Genomic DNA, 22,687 nt, shown 5'->3' on the forward strand with positions numbered 1-22,687 from the left:
CTTCTCAGCCTCTGGTTCTACAGATAGGCCTCCTGTATGACCCAGCTGTACCATCCTGGGTATTTCCCCAAGAGACTCCACGCCAACATATCACAGAGACCCATTCGCATTGACTGCAGCGCTCTGCACAATACCTAAGTTATGGAACCAACTAAGGAATCTAACAACAGAAGAACGGCTATTAAAAAATGTGTTTTGTACACACAGTAGAACTTTCACCCATTAAAAAAAAAAAAGCAAGTTTATGGGAAAATAGATGTACCTGGAGATAATATTAATCAAGTCCCCAAAGACAAATATGGTATGCTTTCTCTCATTTTGTGGCTCCTGACTTTTATGCAGCTCCAAAACGAGATATATATATATATATATATATATATATATATATATATATATATATATATATATATATTATATGCATGACATGAAAATAAAAGCAAAAACTGAAAAGACAAAACCCAACAGTAAAGCTGTTTTTATATCAAAGCTATCATCTCTCCTGTGACCCTAGTCACATGGTGTGAGTGACTTTAAACAATCTGTGACTTGGCCTCTCTGCACCTCTGTCTCCTGATTGTAACAGGGATCAGAATGGCTATTTACATCCTAGCACATCCGTGAAGAGCCAGTGTGGATCCAAGGTTCCTAACATGCTCGTGAATGCCAGGCATGCTATAGCGGCTCAAACTCTATCACATGGTTACATTCCATAAAACCCTGGGTCCTGCTTGCTCAGGCAGCCCCAGACCTCTCTGGATACTGCCCATGCCTACAGCACTTCTTTCTGGCTCAGTCTGTAAGTATAAATATTTTTTTCAAAACACTAACACTTCCTTAATAAAACCTTTTCAAGGGGCATCACATGCCCTTGGAGCTCTAATTGCAATCTGATATTGGAAGACCGCATAGGAACATGAATCCTGGTAAGAGTACTCCAAGGATGACTTGAATATAGAACGCCCCAAATTAAGAGTCATTCTCCCACTCCATTATAGGTCCCCACAATCTCTCCTCAAGGCTATTGCAACAACATTCCTCAAATCTTATTCCTGCCCTGCCCTTTTCTAACCCTATGACCAGACAGCTATCAGAAATCCAAATCTGGGCTCAGCTGGGAGAGTACTTAACTAGCACACAGAGTTCTGGGTTCGATCCCCAGCACCAAATAAATCAGGCATGGCAATGTACTGTCCTCCCAGTGGGAGTGGGAGAATCCAGACTCCAAGGTCATCCTCAGCTACACAGAGACCACATAGTGAATTCCGGGCCATCTTCATGTTTGTTTCACTTTATTTCTGCTGGTACTGGGGAGCAAACCTAAGGCTTCGCACGTGTTAGGCAAATACTTTACCACTGAAATACATACCCAGCCCAAGATCCAGTTTAAATAAATGAAGTTAAGATGGCGTCTGAAGAGCAACGTCAGGAATCGTCCTCTGGCTTCCACATGCATTTACACATGGACATGTGCATCTGGAATCATCATGAGTGAGGGCACGCGCGTGTACACACACACACACACACACACACACACACACACACACACACGAGGCATACTGCAGCCCCAGAGAGCTTAACAGTAACAGTGGAGACAGAAAGAATGCCACCTACCTCCCACTACTGCACCAGCTCCTAGAACTGAAGTTCTGGTTCCCCTACTTGCTCGTTACCTTTCTGCCCAGGCCTGGCACAAAAGTCCCTCTGTAAATGTCTAGTGATGCCCCTAGGCTGGTTTCTTGGTTGGCATGCAAGACTTCCAAAGCAGAAGTCATACTGGTATCATGTGGCTTAACTCACCCTCTGTGGCAGAGGAGACGGAGGCTCACAGGGCCTCGGCGGACAGGAACACGGCAGTCACCGGGTCACCCGATGTCTTACTTAAGTCTTAACGGCAGCCCTGGGTTACCCATGGCCACACAGCTGTTCTGTGGTTTCCAGTGCTCCCCGGTCACAGCTGCTGTGAGCCCCCCCAACCAGCCCGTTTTCATTTCTACTTCTGCCCCCACTTCCCCTTTGGTCGGTCTCTGGTTGGCGGCTCCCATGTTTTCAGAGACGACGTGACCCTTCACAAAGAGGGCCAGAGCTGGCTGTACTCTCCCTAGAAAGAGTCTCAGAGGGCAGGAGCCGCCACACTGCCTACTCGGGGTCCTCCACAGGACAGGACCTCTCCATGACCAGAAGTTAATATTCTACGTACTTTGGGGTTCAATCTTTTGAGTTTTACGAGTGCTAAGGTTCAAAAGGTATGACCCCTGTGAATCTGGGTGTGGAAGGCCAAGCCATGGCACTCACAAGGCCAAAGGCCAAAGGTCCAACCAGCTCCACAATCGTCCCTGACCACCTGCTTGGTCTAAGTTCCCAGTGAAGCTATTTTCATTTCCTTTCTGTCCCCAGCACTGCAAGTTCAATTACAGGTGTCAGTCTAGTGGGACATGTGATCAGACCACCGTTCCTAAACCTCTGCCTCCAGGAATTAACTGACTTAGAACATGACCCCGGGGAAGAACTCCATCACTGGGTGCCAGGCAATGCTTCGGTTTTGGGTTTTGTGTCGGTTTGTTTTTCTCTTTATCTTACTTTTTTTAAGGTGTAGTCACAGACTCTGGGGGTGTTCTCATTCACAGCAGCCTGCGAAGTGAATTCACCCCCCTGGTGCTCAGAAGACAGTGTGGTGAGTAAAACCCCTGCCCCACCAGCATAAGGACCCGAGTTCAGATCCCCGGCACCTACATAAAGCCTGGTGCTAACAGTGTGAAGCTGTAGTCCCAGTTCCTGGGATGACATGGAAGGCAGAGGGCAGGAGACTCCCCGGAAGCTCCTGGGACAGCTGTCCTGGAGCACAGAGTGGCACACAAGAGAGCAGGGCAAGCAAGATGTAAGGAGAGAACGGGTACCCATGCTTTCTCAAGCCAATTGCAGCTGGGTGTGAAAAGTTCACGACAGAAGTGTAGTTTCTCAATAAAGGGACCTTAGATACCTCATGTGATACAGTAACGGAGACACTGAGGAGATCAGTCAGCCAGTCGATTTCTTGCCACGCAAGCGCAAAAACCTGAGTTGGATCCTTAGAACACACACGAAAAGAAGCCAGAGTTGATGGCATGTGCTTGCAATCCCAGAACTAGGTAAGCGGAGACAGGGGGATCCCTGAGGCTCAGTGGTCAGGCTAGCCTCCTGGGTGAGCTCCAGGTTCAGTGAGTGAACTGTCTCAAAGGGACAAATTAGATGGTGTCTGAGGAGCACCAACCAAGGTTGGACTCCAGACCCCACAGGTACACACACAAAATCAGGCTCAAAGGGACTCCCAAGCACACACATGATCTGTCAATCAACAGCTCAGCAAAAGAATCCTCTTCGTCCCTCACAACAAAGACACTGTTATTTAACAGGTACACGTGCCAAACACACACACACACACACACACACACACACACACACACACACACACACATTCTCTTTATGTCTTAAATAAGCAGCAATAAAATAACGAAAAAATGTGACCACTCCTTCCACAAGGGAGGGGACTTAATACTCTATGAGGAAACTAAATCCACAGGAAAATGAAGAGGACATGAGTGCCTATTCAATTTCAATCTTTAGCATAATATTTTTCTTTTGAAATAATGAAAAACTGGATCTGGGGCTGGAGCTCAGTGGGTAGGGTGCTTGCCTAGTTCAGTCTCCAGCATAAACCAGGCATGGAGATGCAGGACTGTAACCACAGCCCTCAGGAGGCAGAAGCAGGAGGATCAGAAGTTGCCATTAAGCAGTGAGTTCAAGGCCAGCCTGAACCACATGGGCCCAGAGGGAACAGTGAGCTGGAAGACGGCACAGTGGGTAGAGAGAGGCACTTGCTACTGAGCTTAATAACCTGAGTGTTAGTACCAGGAACCAACTCTCGAACATTGTCCTCTGACCTCCATATGCAAATGCCCTGGCACTCCCTGGTTATCACACACACACACACACACACACACGCACGCACGCACGCACGCACGCACGCACGCACGCACACACACACGTAAAGAAAACATTTAAGGAGAAAACCTGTTATTGCTACAACCATTAAACATGGCTGCTTGGGGTATCAGTGTTGACTACATGAATCCTTCCTCACCAAGCTCTAAACAGCAACTCAGAGGCTAAGAGGAAAAGATGCTCACGGCACAGCAAAGGCTTCCCGTCTGAAGAACAGCAAAGAACATGGAGCAAACACGTCTGTGGCAAAGTCACTTCCAAGAGAAGCTTCTAGATGCCCACACTCCCAGAAACCCACTTACAGTGAAAACCCAGAACCTGGAGGCTGGACCCGATCGGTGGCAAGCTAGCAAGCGAGAGAAAACGTTTGACCTTCCCTCCTAAGCCTTGTGGTAAAAGAAAAATGCCCTGTTTTCTACAGTTATTTCTGAACTGTATGTCTTGGGCAACAGGGTATTTAGTTAGTTAGTTCCTTGACATTTCATACATGTACATAATGCATTTTCACCTCCTTCAATTAAATATTTCATAAAGGGGTATGTGTGTACTCCTGTATGTGTTCATGTGTATATATGTATGTGTGCTCCTGTATGTACACATGTGAATACGTGTGTATGCTCCTGTATATGTTCATGTGTATATATGTGTGTGTGCTCCTGTATGTGTTCATGTGTATATATGTGTGTGTGTGTGCATGTGAAATGTGAATAATGTGCTGCTGATTACAGTAACTTTGACAAAGGAAGTAGAAAGCAGGGATTGACCTGCGTATAGAGATTTTTCCCATACAAAGTCTGGTTATTCTCCACTATAATAAAGGAAGCAGAAATCACACTTCTGTTTAGGAGTCAGAAAACCTGTATGTTTTCATCCTAAATTCGCCATGTGTCTCCTGCAAGTTGTTAGAGGCAGGCTGGAGAAATGTCCTGGCAAACTTTCTCCTCGTATGATGAAGCAGGCAGCCATGGGTTCAGCTCAACTCCTCAAGCAGGTCAAAAGAGAAACGAGCAAGTTCACACCCACAAACCGGCTGAGTTCACACCCACTCCAGACCCTTGCCTGATAGCTTTGAGTAGGGTTGAGAGGGCAAAGTCCCAGTGACGGGAACAGTGTGGGCTGGGCAGTGTCCACACCCACACAGTTCTCTGTGATTTCTACCGCAAGCCTTCTGATGTGCTGTAAAGGTAAACAGACCCTTAGCAGAGGGTTTTTCTTTTCCTTCCTTCTTCCTTTAGTCTCACTGTCCTCGAACTCTATAAAGCTATGTAACCGAGGATGACGCAGAACTCCTGTGCCTACCATCGCCACCTCCCAGAACCTGAGATGATGGGTGTGTGCCAGCGTTCCAGTGGCTTTGACTGTCAGTACGACTCTGCCTAGACTCATTTGAGAAGGGAGTCTCAAATGAGGGCCAAGATCAGATTGATCTGTGCGCATGGCTGTGGGGGACCACCCTGATTGTTCACGGATAGAGGAGGGCCCAGCTCACTGTGGGCGGCACCATTCCCTAGGCAGGTGGTCCTAGGCTGGATAAGAAAACCAGCCAAGCATGAGCTTCAGCTAGCCAGCAAGCAATGGTTTCTGTTTCAAGTTCCTGCTGGAATTCCTGCCCTATCTTCTCTCAACAATGAATCAGACTTTTAAGGTAAAATAAACCCTTCCTGCCCCTCGCTGCTTCCGGCCCTTTCTTTGTCACCAGAACAGAAGGACACTAGGACAGCCGGCATGACCCAGTCTACACACTGTTGGAGACCAAACCCAGAGCTTTGCACATGCTAGGATGCACTCTAACAACTAAGTGGTATCCCCAGCCCACAGAAGGATCTTTCAGTGGAAAAAAAAATGAAATCTATAGGATCCAAGAAGAAATCAATTACACTTAGTTACTAAATTATTTTTTATCTCTTCTTCTTCCTCCTCCTCCCCTCCACATCCCCTTCCCCTTCTTCTTCTTCTCCTCCTCCTCCTCCTCCTTCTTCCTCTTCTTCCTCTTCTCCTTCTCCTCCTTCTAATTCTTTTCCTTCTAATTCTCCTCCTTCTCCTCCTTCTCCTCCTTCTCCTCCTTCTCCTCCTCTTCTCCTCCTCCTCCTCCTCCTCCTCCTCCTCCTCCTCCTCCTCCTCCTCCTCCTCCTGTATTTGGGATCAAATCCAAAGCCTCACACATGCCAGGAAGCACTCTACCAATCGAGCTGTATTCCCCAGTTAAAATATGCTTTTAATTGTGATAACGAGGTACACGTGGTTGTTTATTAACACATTAAGTCACACTGGCTAGCAGCAGGCCCGACAGGACTATCAACACAAAGACGAGTCTTGAGCTGCTTACTTACTCAAAACACTGGCTATCCGCTGCTGACAAAGTTACAAATAGCATTTACACTACTGCAGTCTGCAGGCCAGCATGCAGAGAGTGAAGGAATCAGGGCTGGGGCGTGGCTCCGTCCGCAAAACATTTGCCTAGCAAGCACAATGAAGCCCTGGCTGGGGTCCGATCCCTGAACCTGGGCACCACGCATGATAGGGAATGCCAGGATAACGGCATTCGTGTGGTGCAAGGAGAAGATTGGAAGTTTAAAGTCATCCTCAGATACATAGGGAGGAGGCAAGCCTGGACTACAAGGCACCCTGTCTCAAAAAGCAAAAACAAAAGTGAAGGAATTGCTGAATTCTAGTCTGAGTTTAGTGAACACGAAGGTGTAACAGTTCCTGACTCGTTCTTCCCGGGGGCCTTGCAGAGTGATATCAGCAACTCCCGTTCAACTCCTGTGACCACCCGACTCCCAGATCTACTTTGCCTTGCACCCTCCCAAGGCTCCATCAGCCAGAAGCTCGGTTCCCAGTACAGTGGTCGAGGTGATGGGATCTCTAAGACATAAGGTCTAGCTGAAGATAAAGAGACACGGAGGCTCCATCTTCAGGAAGGGTTAATACGTGTCTCGGGTAGGTCAGGGCTCATGGGACTGGGTTAGTTCCCACAGAATGAATAAGTATGAATCTGACTTTCTTATCTCAGGTTGTTTTTTTTTTTTTTTTTAAAATAAGGGCTTATATAGCTCAGGCTGGCTATGAACTTGGTTCTGTAGCTGTAACGATGCTCAAGAGAGGGACGAGGTAAATAGCTCTGCAAGTAAAGTGTCAGCTCAACAACCAGAGTTCAGTCCTTGGAGCCCAGGTGATGGGCCAGGTGTGGCGGTCCGCATCTGTAATCCCAGCACCCCCACGGCGGGATAGGAGGTAGAGACAGGAGGATCACCCAGGAGCTTTCAGGCTAACTATCCTGGTGGAAGCAGCATGGCAGAAACAAGAGGCCCCGAGAGTGGGAACGTCAGGCTCTCTGACTTCTATATACACGCCGTGGCATGTGTGCACTTGGATACACACACACACACACACACACACACACACACACACACACACTATATATATATACATACATAAATACACACATACACACACTATATATATATATATATACATACATACATACACACACACACACACACACACACACACACACACACACACATTTGAGAAATGAAATTACTCAGGCAAACTTCCTCTAATGTCAAAGACTCCACACCCCTGTTCTTTCAGCCATTTGGGCTATAGTCCAACCTCATTAATTTTGCCTCCAATCTCACCAATAAGTAAACAGGTCAGTGGTCATGCTTCGGCTAGCATTTCAAATTCCAAAGAGGTATCTTGGCCAGACCCTTCTGAAGTCCTTTCTGCCTCAGCTCCTGCCTATCCATCCCACGAGCCATGGGACATAAATAACAGAATCATCCTGGAAAATACGGCACTGAAGGAATGTGGCCTTTAGGGGCCCATTTAGGTCTGAATGGGGGTTGTTGCTTTGTTTTGCTTTAAAAAAAATTTTTTTTTAACTGCAAAAGTTCCTGGTTAATGTTTCTAAATGGTACTGTAGTCTACAACAATACCACCCTCATTTAAAAATATGCCAACGTAGTTGCCAGAGAGGTGCTTTTAAGATAAGCTAGTGTCACAGTTTCTCTGAATCTTCCTCTAATGGACTCCATTATATCACACACACACACACACACACACACACACACACACACACACAGACACAGACACACACACACACACACACACACACACACACACACACACACACACACACACACCTTGCTTGGATCCTAATGAATAAATAGCCAGCACTTGAACAGAATTGGTGTCCATTTTAATTCCAATTTGTTTCCACTAGAAAGCCTCATTTAAATTAAAAGGGGGAGGCATAATGGCAGTTATATAATGAAACACTTTTGGAAATGTTTGAGAGTTCCCTAGCAAGCCTAACAGACACAGGAGGACATAGGTAAAGTTAGCTGTCGGGACTAAGTATGGTGAAATGAAGGAGCCTGAGGAGGACCGGGTTCTCAGACCTGCACAAGTTGGACACTGTTCTTTGCTGGAAGGTATCGGGAGAAGGCAAGTTCACTTGAGCAGCGTCACGTCCCGAGAACTGCGGGTTGTGAAATCATCTCTTTGAGAGTCAGACATGTTTCTCTTGGAGGGCCTGGAAGCAAATGCTTCAGGCCTGGCAGACTAGTTCGACTCCTCCAGGCTGCTGACCTCCCCTACAGCCGTGCAAAGCAGTCAGACAGAACGGGAGAGGCCACGGTGCAAGCGACTTTTAGTGACCCAAAAAGAATCTGTACTAGCAACAACCAAACTTCATTCACCAAATGGATAGCACGTGAGCAAATGAGCGTCTATGTTCCAATAAAACCGTAACAAAATGGGTAGTACGTGAGCCGACGGGCTTGACTATTTTCCAGTAAATATTATTAACAAAATGAACAGCAACAAATGTATACAGCCATTTTCCAATAAAACTTTATTCACAGGACTGGAGTGAAGGCTGAGCAGTTAAGAGGGTATATTGCTCTTCTATAGGATCTGGATTTGGTTCCCAGTACCCACATCAGACGGCTAACAACTCCAGTTCCAGGGGTCCAACCCCCTCTTCTGGCCTCTAAGACACCTAAATGCATATGGTGCATGTCAGACATACAGACACACACATACACACATAAATAGAAATAAACAAATCTATAAAAAATGCTTTATTAACTAAATGGGCAGACAGTCATAGTAGGCTGATCCCTGACTATAAAGCCAATAAAACTGAACCTGATCATGTTAAAGCTGATCATAGGTGGTAAAGGTCAATTCATGAAACCTGTATGTACTGGCACCAATGTGATTCAGAGGCGATGTATGTCTTATTGTAGATTTAAGTGAAAAGCTACAATATCAGTAGTAATAAGTTGGAGGACGGTAAATAGTGTTTCTAAGGGAAACTGTTCGGCATTTAAAGCACGTCATTGTCTTGTTTTTGTTCAATGGAGGAAATGGGCAGATAAAATGAGAAGTTCGTGGACATAAACCATGACTGTGAAAGACACTCATTAGGGGTTTGGGGGTTGGCTATAGAAGTGGCTCCGTTGGTGGGGTGCTTGACTAGCATGTGTGAAGCACAGGGCCTTCTCCAGCACCCCAAAAAAACTGAGTACGGTAGCACATATCCATAATCCCAGCACTGAGGAGACAGAGACAGGAGGATCCACAGTTCCAGGTCATCCCTGGCAACAAACCTCGTTTGAGGTCAGCCCTGGCTCTGTGAGATTCTGTCTCAACAAGTCAGCATGGGCTGGCAAAATGGCTCAGCAGGTAAACACCCTGGCCATGCATGCCTGATGGGCTGAATTCAGTCCCTGGAGCCCGAGTGAAAGGGCTAGATGTGGCAGCACATATATGTATCCCCAAGACTCCTACCAAGAGAGGGAGATCAGCTGGAAGTTCGTGGGCCGGTGATGCTGGAGTACTCGGCACAGACGGAAACAAAAGCGACCTTGCCTGAACACAACAGGAGAAAACTGACTGACTCCACTAACTTCTCTGACACTCTCGAACACACACACACACACACACACACACACACACACACACACACAAATAATAAATAAAAGGCTGGAGAGAGGGCTCAGCAGAGGAGCCACACTGGGCAGCTCCAGGGGACCTGACACTCTTCTAGACACCATGGCACAAACCCACACATGGACACACAATTAAAAATAAATTCTTAAAAAAATTAACATAAGAAATTAAAAGGGGGAAGGACGCATCCAATGGGATGTTGTTGGATCTAAAGAACAATCAGAATAGAATATAAAGTAGTTACAAGTAACACACATGGATCTTCACAGAACACACAGATCAGTCCCTCTGCCATTTCAGGATCTACTGTGATCTGGCCATCAAGTGCTCCAGAGCCATTCCCCTGGAACTCTGACTGAATAGAGAGCCAAATGGTATTTACAAGTCTGTGGAGATTGGCAGGGAGGTTCTCGTAACCCAGGCCACACTGAACTGACTGAAACAATACTCGGGCAATCATCAGAAATGGAAGGGTCAGAGGGCTGGTTGATCTGGGAGGAATCAGGAGACCTGGCCTGGGCTAGCCTGGGCATGTTTCTCGGGGTTGCACCACAGCACGGAGACAGCAAACTGAGTTACAAGCAAAGCAACCAGGAACGCACAGGTGCTGTTAAAAAGTTGCTTCTCCATGGGGTTCAGCAGTATCCTGCTGACCACAGCAAGCCGCCCAGCGGCTGCCCTGCAAAGAGTGGAGGATACAAGGAGCCCATTAACTTGGAGCCATGAGTACAGTCCAATTACTACAAGCAATATTTATTGTCTACCACCATTTGGCAGAAGAGGAGTGATTTTACATGATGTCAAGTTCTTCCATATTGAGTTTTCATTTTATTTTTGCATGACCACTTGTAAGGAAGAAATACAATGTGATGAAGACCACAGGCTTATTGGAGGAGGTGGGAATGGGTGGTGGGTTGCGGGAGGTGGGGTGGGGGAGTCTGGGGGGCAGGAGGAGGAAGAAGGAGAGGGGGATCTGTGGTTGGTATGTAAAATGAATAGAAAATGTCTTAATAATAATAATAAAAAAGAACACAGGCTTAGCCAGGCGGTGGTGGCACACATCTTTAATCCCAGCACTCTCTGGAGGCGGAGGCAGGTGGATCTCTGTGAGTTCAAGGCCAGCCTGGTCTACAAAGTGAGTTCCAGGATAGCCAGGGCTGTTGTACAAAGAAATCTTGTCTCCAAAACAAAAAACAAAACAAAACAAAACAAAAAAAAAAAAGGACAAAAAAGCCTGGCTCTGCCACTTGTGACTAAGTGACCTCAGACACACACTTCTTCAGAACCTCACTTTCTCACTGTAATGACAGTGCTCTCAACCATTACATAACAGGGAACATGTGCAAGTCTTTTCTTGGCTCCGTCTCTGGCCTTAGCAGAACTCAAGTCTTATTTAGATAGCAACGTGTGTCGGAGAAGAGCTGTGTGCATCTGTTTCAAAACACAGGGAAGGACCGGTGAGGGGCACAGCAGGCAGAGGTGCCGATGACCTGAGTTCTAACCCCTAGACCTACATATTAAAAGACCCAGACAGACTGATGTGTGTCTAGAATCCCAGTGCTCCTGGGTAAGGACGGGAGACCCAGAGGGTAGAATCACTGGGTCATTCACAGGCATCTAGCCTAGAATCCACACTAGGGCAGAAACAATGGGAGAGCCCTGGTTCAGCAAGATGGAAGGAGAGAAGAGACTCTCAAAAGTTGTCCTCTGACCTCGCTATGCATGCCGTGGCACGCACCCACACTCACATCATCATACACACAGTGATGATATATATATATATATATATATATATAATATATATATATATATATATATATCCCAGAACCCACTTAAGAAAGAAAGAGAGAGAGAGAGAAGGAAGGAAGAATATATATATATATATATATAATATATATATATATATATAAAAAATATATATATATACACACACATACATACATACGTGTATTTATATATACTATACAATAAATCTAAGATATGTGTATATGTGTGTATATATACATACATACATACACACATACATACATGAACAAGGAAACAGGGAAGTTTCTTGTGATGGCAAAATGAAGAATAGTTCTTTTCCAAAGAGTTTTGAGGACCCTGGTGAGCAACAACAACAACAAAAAAAAAAGGTCCTGATAATGTTCTGTTTCTCAGCTCTGGACCCTGTGCTGCGCTACTTACCCCACAGGGCAAGGCAGATGTGAAAACATTAGGAGGATGATCATGGTTTATACTGTGGTCTGAACCCAGGGGTCTGGGAAACAGGACCATTCCTTGCTCAGTTCAGCAAACAAGCAAAGCAGTAGATGGAAGGACCCAGTTCTGGTACCCGGTACTGGAGGTCAAGGCAGGAGCCTCTGGATGCAGGCAGCCTCCAGGAGCTGCCAGTGGTGGGGATGTGGACTCTGTCCTAAGTCTCCAGACGAAATGGGAACCTGTCTTAGCAGTGAGACCTCTGTGTTGGCATTAAAGGAGAGTATGGCTTCAAACTACAAGGTTTATTTTTTTACAGTAGCAACAGGAGAGGTGACAGTGACCCTTGTTACAGTTCCACTCAAACGCTAACAAAGAAGAAACAAAGTTGCTGCACTGGAAAGACTTTCTAGAACTTGAAACATATTAACCAGCCATGGACCTGACTCTAGTTCCCCAGAACCCACTTAAGAAAGAGAGAGAGAGAGAGAGAGAGAGAGAGAGAGAGAGAGAGAGAGAGAGAGAGAGAGAGAGAGAGAGAAGGAGGGAGGGAGGGAGGGAGGGAGGGAAGGAAGGAAGGAAGGAAGGAAGGAAGGAAGGAAGGAAGGAAGGAAGGAAGGAAGGAAGGAAGGAAGGAAGGAAGGAAGGAAGGCAGGCATGGTGGTGCACACCCGTAATCCCAGTGCTGGGGAGGAGGGGGGAGGAAGAGACCTGGGCTAGCCGGGCAGCCAGGTGAGCTCCACCTTCAAGAGACTGTCTCAAAAACAGGGTGAAGGGAGAGAGAGGGGATGGCCGACTTTGATTTGAGCCTCCATAAGCATGAGCATACAAAAGCACGTGCAGCCCATGCATATTCTCACACACACACATACACACACACACACACACACACACACACACACACACACACACACACACTGGAGCATGTACACACACATTAAAAAGATGGAAAATTGCTTAAAGGGGAAGTTGAAAAAAGATAGGTATGGTTGAAATCGCAACTCGCTCATTTAACTGACAGCCATTCCATAACTGGCTTTAGCTCTTCATCTCTACAATTTTTAGTTTGTTCAGATAATATGACAACAAGGTGATGACCTCACATGGTGTGTGAACACACACACACACACACACACACACACACACACACACACACAAGTTCAGATTGATGCGGAACTCCAAACTCTAAAAATACAGAAGGACAAAATAACCCTCAAAATAAGCCACACACTGAAGCACATCCCTACACACTGATTAAAGAAGCTATTGTGGGCATAGAGATCCCAGCCAAGTGCACACACTAAAGCCACCAAATAAACACAGGAGAAGCTGGGTGAGGCATCACTTGACAGATCAGAAAGGAGCCCCAGGACATAGCTGGCCCATGTGAGGACAGCCAGCCAGCTGCTGAGGCCTAGCCTTCAGGAGATCAGTGCCCTCACCAGCCACACTGGCTTGTCTTGTGACTCCAATATGCCACCCTGTGCCCAGAAACAGAGCTTCTACTGTGAGAATAAGACCTCCTCACTCCTTGTAGACTATTTGAGCCTAAAATTCTAGTAAAGTCAAGTAATATGGCAAACACCTGTAATTTCATCCCTTGGCAGGAAGAGGCAGGGGGATTACCACAAGTTCCAGGCCAGTCTGGTTTACATAATGAATTCCAGGCCAGCTGGGGCTACAGAGTGAGACCCCCCAAAGAAACTAAGCAAGGATTGACTACAGATGCGGCTTAGTCAGTGGAGTGCTGGCCTAGCAAGCACAAAGCCCGGGGTTTGAATCCCAGACTGTATAAATCAGGCGTGGTGGTATATCCCAGCCCTTGAGAGGTAGAGGCAAGGGGGATCAAATGTTCAAGGTCAAATCCTGGCTACACAGCAAGTTCAAGACCAGAATGGGCTATGTGGGACCCTGTCTCAAAAAAACCAAACAAAAGAAAAACTAGAGCCCTGGTTAGCTTCAGCTGTCAACCTGACACAACCTGGAGTCACCTGACAAAGAAGACTGGCCTGTAGCCATGTGTGATTCTAGAATGATCTGTGAGGGTGTCCAGCCCAGTGTGCCAGAGCCTTCCCTAGGCAGGTGGACCCAGCTGAATACTAGATCAAGAGAGCCAGTCAACAGGCAGGGGTCCTCCGTGGTCCCTGCTTCCAGGTTCCTCGATGAGTCCCCTCAATGGCGGATTGTGATCTGGAAGTGTAAACCAAAGAAACCCTTTCCTCCAAAGTCACAACACTGCAAGTGCAAACCAGAACACCCAGGAAAAGGTCTGCCCCTGCGGAAGTTCTTATACAGTAGAGTTGCAAAACTAGAGAAGAGAGATGGTGGTAGTTAGCCCAGAGGAATACATTTCTAAGAACAAAATAATGTAAAGTCAATGCTGCCCACCGAACAATGTCGCCTTCCAATCTGGCAAGGAGCAGGGACTCCAATCAAACACAGTGAAAGGGGGAAGGTGTGGACAGACTAGAACAAAAGAAGGCAATCCCGGTAGAAGGCGGTACCACATGGCTGGCAGAGGTCTTTCTTATCCAGGCCTGTGACACCTCCTGATACATGTTACTGACAGAGGGGAGGAGGAAAACCCGCCTTCCTCTCCCTCCCCCAATCAAATGCTGCCCCTCCTAGCTCCAGACAAGGGAACTGGGAAACAGATGGGGAAGAACGCTATGGGAGCATGAGGACCCAAGTTTAAATCCTCAACACTTGTGCAGAAGCTGTGCATGGCTGTGCACACCTGTAACCCAGCACTGGGGCACACAGACAGGAATCCCAAGGGCCAAGAAGTCACTGACCACCCTGGCTAGCTAGCCAAAAGGATGAGATTTCTTTGGTTCAGTGAGAGACCCTGTATTAAGGCAATGAGGTGTAAAGCAATAAAAGAAGACACCTGATGTTCTGTCCTGGCTTCTATCTGTGTGTACCCAGTCACCACACCACACACACACACACACACACACACACACACACACACACACACACACACATACACATCACACACACCACAAACACACATATACACACACCACACACATCACACATACACACACATAACACAAACACACACATACACACCCCACACACACACACCCCACCCCCACACACACACACCCCACAGGGAAACAAATAAGGATTTTCTTTTGAGAATTAGACCCAGGGCCTCACGTATGTCAGACAGATGCTCTGTCAGTAGGCATGTCCAATCTTTTGACATTAAAACACAGTATTGTCATCTACAAAGCTAGGCAACTAAATTAAAACAACAGCAACAGCACCAAAAACCTTATAATGTTTCAAGCAAGTTAATGGTTTGGGCTGGGACACTTTCCTGGCTAACAAGAGCCATGGACCAAAGGTTCAAGATGCCTGATGCCAGTGAGAGATGACTGTGTGTGTGTGTGTGTTGTTTTTTTTTTTTTTTTTTGTGTGTGTGTGTGTGTGTGTATCTGTGTGTGTGTGTGTGTTGTGTGTGTTGTGTGTGTGTGTGTGTGTTCAGGCACAGGAGCACTTTTGGCTATTTCGAGGCAGAGGCTTGCGGTCTCGCCCTACCTGGAGTCAAACTAGTTCCATAGACCAGGATGGCCTTGAACTCGCAAAAATCCTCCTGCCTCTGACTGCTGAATGTTGGGATTACAATCCTGAGCCCCCACTCACCACTTAGGGAAAGCAACTCTTACGAGCAGCCACAGTTTGGGAGTCTAGCTCATTCCTGAGCTCATGGCACAGAGAAGAAGCGTTCTGTAGCCGTTGTAGAAGAAGCCACTCCAGCAGCAGGGAGCAGCATCCAGCAGGCGGCAACCTAGGCCCGGCAGGGAAAGGGACCACAGAGCCGTTCACTCCACTCCACCCATCAAACCCAGACACGAAGAGGCAAGGAGACGGCTGGATTCCTAAGGCACTTGCCACAAAAGCACAAAAACCTGGGTTTGAATCCTTGGCAACTACATAAAAGTAAGGCACGGAAACATACGTCTGTAATCCCAGTTCTAGGGAGGCAGAGGCAGGAGGAACCCTGAGGCTCGCTGGCCAACCACTGTAGTGAATCAGTAAGATGCCTTATCTCCAGAAGAAGAAAAAAAGTTGCGGAGCAATTGAAGAAGCCATCTGACATGGACTTCTGACCTCACACTCATACCCAAGAAGCGGAGGCTTGTTGTCTTGCCTGTCTAGAGTCTTGAGACTACAGAACACCGAAAGGAAGGCCTGTTTTCATTCTAGAAGTCCGTGGGTTAGACAAAAGAGCTGTGAGATTCTAAAGAATAAAACAATTCCTCTGACCCCTCCCCAGCACACACAGACTGCCCGGGACCAAGTCCGGGAAGGATACATTTAACTGTGGAATCCACTAAAAGAAAATAGCTCAAACGGCCAAGCACACGGCAGCGGTCCTCACTCTCCTAGCTGAGCACATGGTCACAGTACCAAGGCTCCCGGGCCCTCATCTTGGCAGCTTTCCAAGAACTCTAAGTCTGCATCAGCACACTTCCAGAGGTTGGTTGCATTAACTGTGAGAAGGTCATTCAGAGGAAGAGCATCTTCAGCTCCAGCATCAGCTCTGGCCACTGCTCGCGGTAGATGCTGCAGCAATACTAGGACCGGAGAGATGTCCTGGTAGATTAAGTGCCTAGTGCACAAGCAGAGTTCAGATCCCCAACCCCCACGTCAAAGGCCAGGTCCACTGGTATACACCAACAGGTGTGTAGCTTATAGGTTAAACCAGCTCCCTCGAATCACAGGTAAAGCAGCTTAGCTCAATCAATGAGCTCCAGGTTCTCAAAAAATAAGGTGGGCAACAACTGATGAAGACACCTGACTAACATCAACCCCTGGCCTCTGCAGGGATACACACACACACACACACACACACACACACACACACACACACACACACACACACACACACACGGCGGGGTGGGGGTGGGGCTTAGTGATATGGACACAGGATGTTAAACAGTGTAGAGAGTGATATGACCTAGATTGGGCATTTATAAACCTAGTGTTGTGCCTGTAATTCCAACACTTGGGAGACCGAGGCAGGGAGATCAGCTCAACTCAAGCCTAGACTACACAGTGCCCCCCAGGGCAGCCTGGGCTACATGAGACCCTGGGGGGGGGGCGGAGAGAAAAAAATCAAAACTCTGCAAAACTTCAAAGGGTAGGAAGATCTTTATTCAATTCAAAATAGAAATTTAAAAATATAGCCATCTCTTCTGGCTATTCCGAGTGACTCTACTTCAAAGTAGTCATTAACTTTAAAGGCAGTCTGGTAAAACCTGCACTGACGAGTCTCCAACACTTGTTTCCCACTCAAACCTCTCAACTGTCACCCACAAGGCTATTCCACTCTCCCCACACACACAACTGAAGTCTTCCCTCTTCCAATACCTGGATTCTGGAAGTTAGACACTTCCTCCCATCAAAACGACTCAGGGCTTTGTTCACCCAGCACCAGGAATCCCTTCTCTAAATATTTGCCGTCGCCACAGCAACTCCAGAGACAATGCTAGCAGCCCAGGCTTTCCTCAGACACAGGCTGTCACTCTGGTGACCTGCCATTCACCACCACCCCCAGGCTAGGACCAGCTGGAAGAAATAAATCCGGACCCAGTGCTCTTTAAGTCTCTCAGGAGTGAGGTTACCTGTGAGGATGCTGAATGGTGACAGAGGGTACCCAAGCCCCAACAAAGACCTCCCCAATGACTGCCCTTGGTGACTTCACTGACATTTCTGGATCACCACCTATCCCCCTCCCAAAATGTGACTCTGAGGGGACACAGAGCCTCGGGCATAAAGTACTTCCCATGCAAGCATGAAGACCTGCATTTGGTCTCCAGAACACAGATTTCAAAGAGCCTATGATTCTGTGCCCCTGTAATTCCAGCACTAGGAGAGTAGGCTAGACCCCCAAGGCTTGCTGGTTACCCTACGTAGTGAGTTTGAGGATAGTAAGAGATCCACAAAATCACAAAAGTGGATAGTGTCTGAAGAACAAAACCTGAGGTTGTCTTCTGGCCTCTACACAGACATAACTCCTCTCTCTCTCTCTCTCTCTCTCTCTCTCTCTCTCTCTCTCTCTCTCTCTGTCACACACACACACACACACACACACACACACACACACACACACTGGCAGAATGACATCAGGAAGGACTAGTGAGCAGACACTCTTCTAGGACAAGCTCTTCAGCTGCAATTGCAGGGGCCTGCGGCATTTCCATGCTTAGGAGGCCAGCTGCGCACAAGGCTGAGGCTTTTGCAATTGAGGAAGTCGAATGGGAAGGAAATCTGCATTGCTCTCAACTCTTGGGGTTCCGTCCAGCTTCCAGCGTCTCGCCGGGAACACTGCGGATGCACATCCATATGCACATGCTCTCTATAGAAATGTATACGGATGTGTGAATATATAATGAGCACATCGTTCACACTTCTACACACAGAGCACTGAAAATGTGCACGATGCTCAGGAGGCAATCCAAAGGCTCAGAGAGCTTGGCTGTGACAGCCGCTGGAGTTCACAGAGACAGCCACACTAAGAAGGGACCCATGCTCCTGCCATCTCGGGTTACCTTCAATCCAGCGGGCGGGCGGGGGGAACTGGGGAGATGGCTCCATAAGGAAAGCGCTTACCTTGCAAGCATGAGGACCTGAGTTTGACCATGAGAACACACATTTTTAAAAAGCCAGGCAGGTATAGACAGACAGTTCAGTGGTTCAAATACTGCTGGCACAAGTATGAGGACTGGAGTTCAATCCCCACCACCCACATAAACCTAGAACCCTAGCACTCCTTTGGGAAGCTGAGAGAGAGAGAGAGAGAGAGAAGAGAGAGAGGAGAGAGAGAGAGAGAGAGAGAAGAGAGAGAGAAAGAGGCAGGAGGCTCACACCTCAGCTAGGTCTCTGCTGGCCTAAGCGGCAGGAAAAACCCAGAGCCTGTCTCAGACAAGGTTGAAACAAGGACTGATACTTGAGGCACTCACACACACACACACACACACACACACACACACACACACACATTTTAAATTAAAAAAAAAAAAGCGAGGCACAATGACACAGGCTTGTAATCTCAGTTCTGTGAAGGTGGAGGAGACTGATGCCCCTGAAGCTCACAGACCATTCAGGCTAGCTTCGGGTCTAGTTCCAAACCAGTGAGGAGACCCCGTCTCAACTAAATAATAAATAAAAATAAATGAACCAAGGTGGACAAAACCTGAGGAATGACAGCTGAGGTTGTCCTCTGACCTCCACAAGCAAGGACACGGGGACACACACACACACACACACACACACACACACACAGACTGTGGCCTTTTGGGTAGGTACAAAGTTCCAAGCCCCCATAGACTCCTCTCTCCTCCTGACTCCAGTCTCCAGTGTCCCAAACTAGGAAGGCAGGCTGGAAGGGGAGAGACACGGGAAAGACATTACTCAAGCCTTTGCCCAGACATTCGCCTGGGCCACAGACAGTTGCTGGGGACAGACACTTCCTCTTTTTCTCTTTCCCTGAAAAGGGTACCTAGATCAATCTCACCCCACTCTCCCCTCCTCTTCATTTCCAGAGCTCCACATCAAGTAAGTTGATCACACGGACATCAAGTTGATAACAGAAGAAAAACTAACATGTTCTCTAAAAGGGGGAGCTTTGTTCTGATCCCAACAGAATCACACTTAAGCCTGCCCATCTCAGCTCTGAGCAATAGCCACAAAATGATTTATAGGAACTAAGGGAGGGTGGGAAAATTCATAAAAGACAGGTATGAGATGGTTGGACTTTCTTGGCTGAGACAAATGAGATCTGTTCCAGCGACAAAGGGTCTCCCCAAGTCCAGAATGAGAGATCCCTCCAGTCTTGACAATGAACTTGGGATAGGTCAGCTAATGAACGTGCTTTCTCTACTTAGACCTTAGTAGATTCTGATTTGATGCAATCTTAAATCCAGTGTCTTTACAGGTGTGACTTTGCTATTCCCCCGGAAAACCCACACACACCTCAGCTTGCTGCTTCCCAACTCCACGGCCCCAGAGGAACCCAGAACCATATATACAAACACCAAATCGAGGCCTGGCAATTAGTGCCAGGAGTTACTAAGCTGTAGACCTAGACCAGGGCAATCTCAGCAAATCAGAAGGCATCCTCTGGGACACACACACACACACACACACACACACACACACACACACACACACACACACAGCTCAAGGGTGCTCCAAAAGCAGCCACTGAACAAAAAAAAATGCAAGCGCCACCCCTTCCCTCTTCCCTGCGGTGGCTTTGTGTGTGACATCGACTGTGAGCGCGCGAATGTTGCCGGGCTCACACACCCCCTTCCACCCAACCTGCTCTCGGCGCAGAGTCAATGCGCGCGCGACTGAGCGCCCTGCGTGCCCCGAGAGCAAGTCCACCTGGGAGACCGACGAGTCACCAGGCCTTTGGTCCTCCACCCGCGGGGAGCAAGGGTATGACATCCACGCCCCCGTCTCCAGAGGCCAGAGTGGCTCCGGAAAGCAGAACCCTGATGCCCATCACAGGCTAGGCAGAGGCCTGGGGACGAGAAAGGGTGGACAAGAGGGCACAGAGATCCCCACTCGCGCACCCCCTGCCCTCAAATTAGCGGGCTGCGGCCCCAAAGGGGACCGAGGCGGCTGGCCTGGCGACTCGGCAGGAAGTTCCCAGGACCGCACTGAGCATGCTCTAGGGGAGTGTGTACGCGGGTGTCGGCCCTTGCATCCCGCAGCCTCTGCCATCCCCCAGCCGTGGGTGCACACCAGCTGGATCGCGGTCCGGCTGGCGGTCCCCAAAGCTATTTGGGGTCCGAGGAGGTCTCCCTGATCTCCCAGCCTGGAGCTTCGGATCTTCTTATCCCTTCTCCCCAGGGGCCTGGGGCCCCACTCCTTCATTCTTCCTCCCAACTGGCTCAAGGCATATCCCACTCTGAGCTTCCTGATCCCCGGGACCCTAGTCCGGCCCACGCTGGCATCCTGATTCTATCTGGTTTCACCGCGGTCCCAGTGTCCAAAATGCCAATCTCAGCTTCTCGTCTCCAGCCCACGCCACCCAAACCCCCTCTGGACAGTTCCTTGGGAAGCCTAAACGCCTCGGAGTCGAGAGAGGGTCTTCAGGGTCCCATGAGAGGGGATGCCCCGAGCAGGTGGTGGTGGCCCCTCCAAGCTCACCCCTTGGTTGTACTCTGGGGTTCCCACCCCCGTCCCAGATCAGACACGGCCAGAACACCCACGCCGCCCCGGGTGTTCGCGCTGGGCCGAATAAGGGCTGCTTAGCGTCCCCCCACGCGTCCCCCGCGATCCCGGGGAGATGGCGAGCTCTAAATCGATCGGCCGACCCTGCAGCAGCTCTTACCTGCTAGTAGGGGAGCAGCAGAGGCACCATCAGCAGCAGTCGGGGTCACTCTCCAACAGCAGTGCTTTGGGGGGCAGGGGGTCCCAGGCGCAGCGAGGAGCGGGGTCACAGCGCCCCCAGAGCCAGAGGCGCGGCTACCTGGGCTGGATCGAGCCTGGGGCCGCCGCCGCCGCCGCGGGAGCCGCAGGGCTGCCGGGCGAGCGGGCCTCGGCAGGGATGGTCTGCAAACTACCAGCCCTGGCGGGGCCGTGCGCAGCGCGTCCACCGTCCGCCCCTAGACGCAAGCAGAGACGTTCCTCCCGGGCCCAAGCGACCAGGACCGAGTGGAAAGGAAATCTGTTGGAGGTTTCTACCAGCCCTTCCCTGCTCGACCTCCCCAACTTCTGTCGGCTTCTGTGCTCGCGCTTTTCTCCCAGGCAAAGGGATTCCGGGCCAGGGACGTTCTGCAAATTCCCCGCCCACCCTGGCAGAGCGCTCAGCCAATTCTGAACGCCCTAGCTTCTCGGGGACCGTCTGCAAACTCTAGACCCTGTACTAGAGGACTTGAGCCGCTCTAGTTGCATCCCAAGGAGAAACAGGCAGCGAGCTAGACTGAGGGAGTTGGGACCATAAATACTACTCTAACAAGGTCGAGGGCAAGGTACGATTACTGATGGCAGACCGTGCATCCTCCAGAAAGATTCTCTCTGGGCCTCCTCAGGACAGGGGCCTTCCAGGAGGGAAGCGAGTGGGGAGGAGATGGCGGGCTCAAGCTATTTAGGGGTCCTGGCAACTTTAACAAACGCCCTGAGCTCCGTTTTGTATTTTGGAGGGGATTGGCAGAGCAGTAGGAATTTCTGTCCCTCGTCTTTTTTTTTTTTTTTTTTTTTTTTTTTTTTTTTTTTTTTTTAACTGAACAGATTTGTATTTATTTGGTGATTTTTTTTTTTTGTTGGCCTGGGGGTTGTTCTCATGTAGCCCAGACTGGTCACGAACTCGCTTAGTAGCCAAGGATAACCTCGAATTCTGGATCCTCCTGCCTTCATCTCCTGAGTGCAAGGATTACAAGCATCAGACCCACACCCTTGGTTTTGTGACCCTGGGCAAGCCATTTATCCAGCTCCACTCAGCGGCTCTATTGATGAGAGTAATAACGGCTGCTTCATGAGGTTATTGTGAAGGTGGGATGAACTATTTGTAAAGGATTTG

The 22,687-nt window shown here is 48.6% G+C and overlaps 1 protein-coding gene across 2 annotated transcripts in view; it reads right to left on the bottom strand.

Annotated features, from left to right (window-relative positions):
- Mgat5 (alpha-1,6-mannosylglycoprotein 6-beta-N-acetylglucosaminyltransferase) overlaps window positions 1–21,933 on the bottom strand; it is a 289,240-nt gene extending 267,307 nt beyond the window's left edge. For both annotated transcript variants that reach the window (XM_028874926.2, XM_028874925.2), the window contains exon 1: window positions 21,500–21,933. The gene's annotated coding sequence lies outside the window, so the exon portion shown is untranslated. The remainder of the gene's footprint in view (window positions 1–21,499) is intronic.
- Between the last annotated feature and the right edge of the window lie 754 nt (window positions 21,934–22,687).

The sequence above is a fragment of the Peromyscus leucopus genome, chromosome 15, assembly GCF_004664715.2.
Source record: "Peromyscus leucopus breed LL Stock chromosome 15, UCI_PerLeu_2.1, whole genome shotgun sequence".
NCBI lineage: Eukaryota > Metazoa > Chordata > Mammalia > Rodentia > Cricetidae > Peromyscus > Peromyscus leucopus.